This window comes from Elephantulus edwardii, unplaced genomic scaffold (genome assembly GCF_000299155.1).
Source record: "Elephantulus edwardii isolate Elephantulus edwardi_28Jun2011 unplaced genomic scaffold, EleEdw1.0 scaffold00030, whole genome shotgun sequence".
Lineage (NCBI taxonomy): Eukaryota > Metazoa > Chordata > Mammalia > Macroscelidea > Macroscelididae > Elephantulus > Elephantulus edwardii.
Window position 1 is genome coordinate 20995724 of NW_006399780.1, and position 6657 is coordinate 21002380.

Genomic DNA, 6657 nt, shown 5'->3' on the forward strand with positions numbered 1-6657 from the left:
CCTTTGATCTGTGGTGTTGGAGAAGAGCACTGAACATTCCATGGATGGCCAAGGAAATAAAGAGATATGTTTTGGAGAAGGTGCAGCCAGAGAGCTCTTTGGAGGCAAGAATGATGAGGCTTCACCTTACATTCTTTGGGCATGTTGCTAGGAGGGGGTATTCCTTGGAGAAGGACATGATACCGGGAATGGTGGAGAGTTGGTGAAGAAGAGGAAGACTCTCAACCAGGTGAATTGACATAGTGACTTCTGCAATGTGCTCTTGTGTGTCAGAAAGTGTGAGGATGGTGCAGGATAGAGCAGGGTATAGGTCTCTTGTTCATAGGGTTTTGCAATGATGGCACATAACAACAAAAACATGTCACTTCATCTCATGGAAGGATAGTCTCTCTTTCACTGACACTCTACCTTTTCAAGAATAATGTCTTTATTCTGGGACTAGTCCCATTTGACAACTTGCCTCACATATGTGCGGTAAGTTTCACCAGCTTTGTCTCTTAGAAACAACACTCTGGTTGTACTTCCTCAAAGACAGATTGCTTGTTCTTTTGGAAATTCATGGTATATGTAATATTCTTCAGCAACTCCACAATTCAAAGTATAGATTCTTCCATCTTTCTTACTTATTCTTAAACTTCCAGGTGGATAGAAAACAACTGAAAATATGACTTGGATCAGGAACACCTCAGTCTTTAATATCTTTGTGTCTTAGCATTTTAAAAATGTGCTTGACAGCATATTTTATTAATGCAACATGTCTTCTGATTTCTTGATTAGTGCTACTATACATGATGGTTGGGGATCCAAGTAAAATGAAATTGTTGACAGTTTCAATCTTCTTTCCATTATGTGGCCTATTGGTCCAGTGATGAAGACTTTTATTTTCTTGAGACTGGGATGTAATCTATATCGAAAACTATAGTCTTTGTTCTTCTTCAGTATGTGCTTCAAATTTTCTTCACTTTCTGCAACCAAGTATCATCTGCCTAACATAGGTTGTTGATGAGTTTTCCTCCCATCCTTATTTCACATACTTCTTCATATAGGCTGGCTTCTTGAATTATTTGTTTAATGTACAGATTGAATGTATATGGAGAATGGGTACAACCTTGATGCACCCCTTCCCTGATATTAGGCCTTGTGATACTTACTGTTCTGTTTGAAAATTTGCTTTTTGGTGTATGTGTAGGTTTTGTATGAGCATAGTTAATTGTTCTGGGTTTCCTAGTCCTCTCAATGTTAACCATTCTTTGTTATGGTCCACATAATGAAATCTCTTTGCATAGTTAAGAAAACACAATTAAAGATATCCCTGTAATTCTCTGCTTTCAGCCAAATTATGTCCGACATCAGCAATGATATCCCTCATTCCTCTTCTGAATCTAGCTTGAATTTCTCATGATTCTCTACCACTGTAATGTTCCAGCTATTTTTCAATAATCTCCAGCAAGATTTTACTTGCCTGTAATATAAGTGCCTTCTGTTAGATCATTTTTATTTTTATTTCTTTCTTTTTAAATAGGAAAAATATATAGCTCTCTTCCAGTTAGTTAGCCAGATATCTATCTTTTAATGTTTTGGCATAGACTTGTTTGCTAATATAAGTCTGCTTCTTGTTGAAACACTTCTATTGGTGCTCCATCCACACTCCTGGGAACGGATTTTTTTCCAGTGCCTTCAATAAAGCTTGAACTTCTTTTTTCACTACTATGACTTTTCATCAAATGATTCAGTTTGTTAAATATTATTTTTATGTTTCTAGTATCATTCAGCCTGGAAGCAGGAGCAGCATCCACTTCCGAAATGGCTTGCCTCCGGAAACTATGTACGAACAGTGCTCAGGCCGTTCATTCATAGGGTCTCTATGAGTCATCTATGACTCAGTGGCATCGAACAACGACAACAACAGTATCATTCAATATTTCCCCCCATAGAATCTTTTGTATTTTAACTGGAGGCTTGAAATAATCTTCAGTTATTTCCACTTGGGAAATGCTGAGTGTATTCTTTTCTTTTGATTTTCTAGCTTTAGCTCTTTACACATTTCATAATAATAATTTTTCTTCTCTAGCTGTGTTTGTAAATTTTATGTTCAATTTTGTTATCTCAGCATTCCTTCCCCTTTTTTGGATTCTGTAGATTTTAGTGCAAGTCCCAGATTCTCTTCTGATACTCCTTCCTTCCTCTTTGTAATGATCTTTTGTTTTCTTCATGGATAATGAGCTTGATGTCATTTCACAACTTGTTTAGTCTTTGACAATTGGTGTTCAATGTAGTAAATATATTTTTGTGACTGTTTCTAAATTAAAATGGAATACAGTTAAGGTGGTAGTTTAGTTCTTGTGATATTTTAAAAACTTTCTTAGCATTCAAGTAGAAGAAATTTTATTTGGAAAAAAAATATCAAAGCTGAATGCAACTATAAACCAAAGTACCCAGTAAGCTAAAGTAAGATAAACATGAATAAAATAAATGGCTGGGAGATTAAAGCCATTCTGAAAATGAATGAAAAAGAGAATATTACCAAAATCCTTTTATAACAAAATCTCCATTTTAGGAAAGGGAAAAAAAAAGACATAGTGCTCATTGCCTAACAAACAAAACTCTTTACTGGCTGAGTGGTGCTTGGCTCAACAAAAATGACCACATATGCTGTTTTGAATTTGCATCACACTTCATAATCCTGGAAGCAATTCCATTTTATTCATTAGGTTCCTGAAAGGGAACCCTCAGCATCTTTAGAATTTCCATTTCAGGGCTTTAATCTATATATTTTTTTCCATTTTCTTTAGGATCTCAAATCACCTACATTTAAAAAATTAAGATATGTTCCAGTTTTGGGTTTTTTTTTATTATTATTAATTTTAATAGACATTTACAGAGGTTTTGGATTTCCGTTCATTCATTGCTGCACTTTTCTCCCTGCACACCCCGCCCCACCAGCTTGCTTCCCCCTCCGAAGAGGAAAAAAAAATTCCTTCATTAGTATACAATTCCCACGTCCCTTCCCCCCACCCCAGTACACTTCTCTATGCAACCTTAATTCTGGATTCCTGTGCTAACCCTAATAATCATATATCACTTCTAATCTGTTCTTTCCCTCATCTGTTTCAATACAATATACATAATTTATCCAGTTTTTTCTGTCATACCCCCACCCTGATGTCAGACCCATTCTACAACAGTGGCACCATGCAGTATTTATCCCTTTGTGACTGAGATATTTCACTCAGCATAATGTCCTCCAGGGTCACCCACTTTGAATAATATTGCATGAGTTCCTTGTTTTTCAATGCGGCGTAGTATTCCATTGTGTGGATATACCACAGCTTCTCTATGATATATTCATTTTGCTTCGTTGCTCATGGCTGTATCTATATGAAACAGTTTAAAGACTTGGTGTGAATGCAGAAAACTTCAGAGAAGCTCCCTTAGTAAGCCTCAGTCACAAAGAAAGTAGTCTACTGATCATGATTTGGGCAGTAGTGAGCACCCACAGACCTAATGGCGTTTAGGAGAGGAAACTTCTCAATAAAAAGAGTTGTGTTGTCAAGAATGTGGTATAAGTTCTCATGAATTATTATTTTCTTCTTGTCTTCTTCTTGTTTGGTTTTAGACACAGGTACAGTTATAGGCAATATGTGACACAGCACAGTAAGTCCTCAGAAAAGCATCCAGAGGACTGGAATGACATTAACACAGGAAATAATGAAGGAAGATGTTGGGAAAGTTAGGGGATAAAGTTATGTTTTGATTTCTGAGTCACTTCTAAAATGTATATGTAAAGCTATGATAGAAATTAATGTAGTAAAGATTATTAGTACTAAACAAAGATACAAATACTCAGGTTCCAGATTGGCACTTGTAGGAAAGATCAACTTCTAATTATTTGGTCAGAACTTCTGTACTAAAACCAGCTGTGTTGATTCTCTGCTGAAAAAATAAAATACCATTACTGAAAAAGACAAACAAAAAATCATGTATTTACCATAGATTGAAACAAAATCCAGATCTCATAATGTTCAGACAACAAGTAGTTTTTTTTAAAAACAACTTAGTAATTAAAGAGCTGTGAAAAATCTCATTTTGTGTAAAAAAGACAATCAATAGCTAGAAAGACCTACTACAACTGTGATAAAAAGCATAAACTCACATATTCAAATACTCAGAACAAAGCCACATCACGAATGAATTTCATATCTATAAGCATGATAAATCCAACTACTGATAACCAATTATGAAGGGGAAAAAATCTTTAAGACTGACTGAGACTAAGAATCTTGAAAGCTGGTTTAGAAAAATAGATCACAAATAATCATTGCTACTATCAAAACATAGCAAGATTCTCAATCTGAGTCTGTTTTAAAGAAGTTTTTCCCCTTCGTAATTGGTTATCAGTAGTTGGATTTATCATGGTTATGGATATGAAATTTATTAGTTGTGTGGCTTTGTTCTAAGAAGTTGGGCTCTATGAAGAGTAATGTGGCATCAGGACTGGAAAGAGACTCATCAATAACCTGCGTTATGCAGATGACACAACCTTACTTTTTGGAATTGAGGATTTGAAGCACTTGTTGCAGAAGATCAAGGAATACAGCTTTTGGCATGGATTGTGTCTCAATATCAAGAAAATGAAGGTTCTTACCATTGAACCAATAGGCAGTGTCATGATGGATGGAGAGGAGATTGAAACCGTCAACAGTTTCATCTAGCTTGGATCCATAATGAATACCCTTGGTACAAGCAGTCAGGAAATAATGAGACACATTGCAAAGGGAAAATCTGCAGTTAGGGACCTTTCCAAATTATTGAGGAGTATAGATGTCAGTTTGAGGACTAAGGTGTGTCTGATTCAGGTCATGGTAGTTTTGATTACTAGCTATGCATCTGAAACCTGGACAATGAATAAGGATGACAGAAAATGCATTGATGCCTTTGACCTGTGGTGTTGGAGAAGAGCACTGAACCTCCAATGGATTGCCAATAGATCAAATAGATAATAGATATGTCTTGGAGAGGGAGGAAAGAATGATGAGGCTTTGCCCTACATACTTTGGACATATTGCTAGGAGGGGCTATTCCTTGAAGAGGGACATGAAGTTGGGAAAGGTGGAGGGTTGATGAAGGAGAGGAAGACCCTCAACCAGGTGGATTGACAAGGTGACTGCTGCAATGGACTCTTGTTCGTAAGAAAGTGTGAGGATGACATAGGACAGGACCAATTTCAGATCTTTTGTTCATAGGGTCGCTATGAGTTGTACTTGACTCAATGGCACCTAACAACAACAACAACAACTTTAGGAACAATAACTCACTTGACTACAGATTTTTTCTTCTGAAACTGAATGTCAGAAGAAAGTGTATGTATTTTAATTATGAGGAAAAATGTTAACTGTCGAAATCTATATATACTAATCTATAAACTAAAAAATGTAAGGAGAACAACCTTTTCAAACATTCTCAACATCCAAATCTACATTTAAATATAACAGTCTCTTATTTGCTAAAGATTTTGACTAAAAGCAGAGAGTACCACAAAAATGCCTATCTGTGTTTTATTGATTATATGAAGACATTTGAATGCATGGATCACAACAAATCAAGACTAACCTTGAGGAGAATGGGAATCCTAGAACACTTAGTTGTGCTCATGTGAAACCTATACTTGTACCAGGAAGCAGTAGTTAGAACAAAGCAGGGAAACACTGAATGTTTCAGGAGCAGGAAAGGTGTGTATCAGAGATACATCCTATCTCCATAACTTTTCAATTTACATACAGAACAAATCTTTAGGGAAGCCTGACTTTATGAGAGGAATAGGCAGCAGGATTGGAAGAAGATGTATCAATAACCTGATTTATGTAGATGACACAATTTTGCTTGCTGATACTGAGGAGGACATGAGGCATTTGATGAAGAAGGCCAAGGACTGTAGTCTTCAATATGCATTGAAGCTCAACATCAAGAAAACAAAGATTCTCATCACTGGGCCAATTGGCAGCTTCTTGTTAGATGGAGAAGAGATTTAGATTGTTAACAATTTTAGCTTGCTTGTTTCAAAAATCAACACCATGGGCACCAACGATCAGGAAATCAGAAGATGAATTCCACTGGGAAAGTCTGTTATTAGGGACCTCTCTAGAGTTATGAAGAGCAATGATGTCAGCCTGGAGATTAAGGTGCATTTAATCCAGACCATGATCTTTACAATTACTTGCTATGCAACAAAAACTAGATATTGACTAAGGATGATAGAAGAATTGATGTCTTTGAGTTGTGGTGCTGAAGAAAAGTGCTGAACGTCTCAGGAAAACATACAGCTCTCTTCTGGAGAGAGCAAACCAAGCTGCTCCCTGGAGGCAAAGATTTTGAAGCTCAATCTCACATACTTTGGGCAGGTGGTCAGAAGGACAAGTCCTTGGAAAAGAACATTATACTTGGAAGGATGGAGGAACAGTGCAGACAAGGACCCAGGATGAAATGGATTGACTCAGTGGCTAGATAAATGGGATTAGGTCAGTCAGAGACAATGAGATTGGCTCAGGATAGGGCAGAGTTGAGAGCTATTGTACATAGGGTCCCTATGAGTCACGGGCAACTTGATGGTACATAACAACTACAAGAATAGAAAGACACTTTTTTTTTAATTTAGTTTGT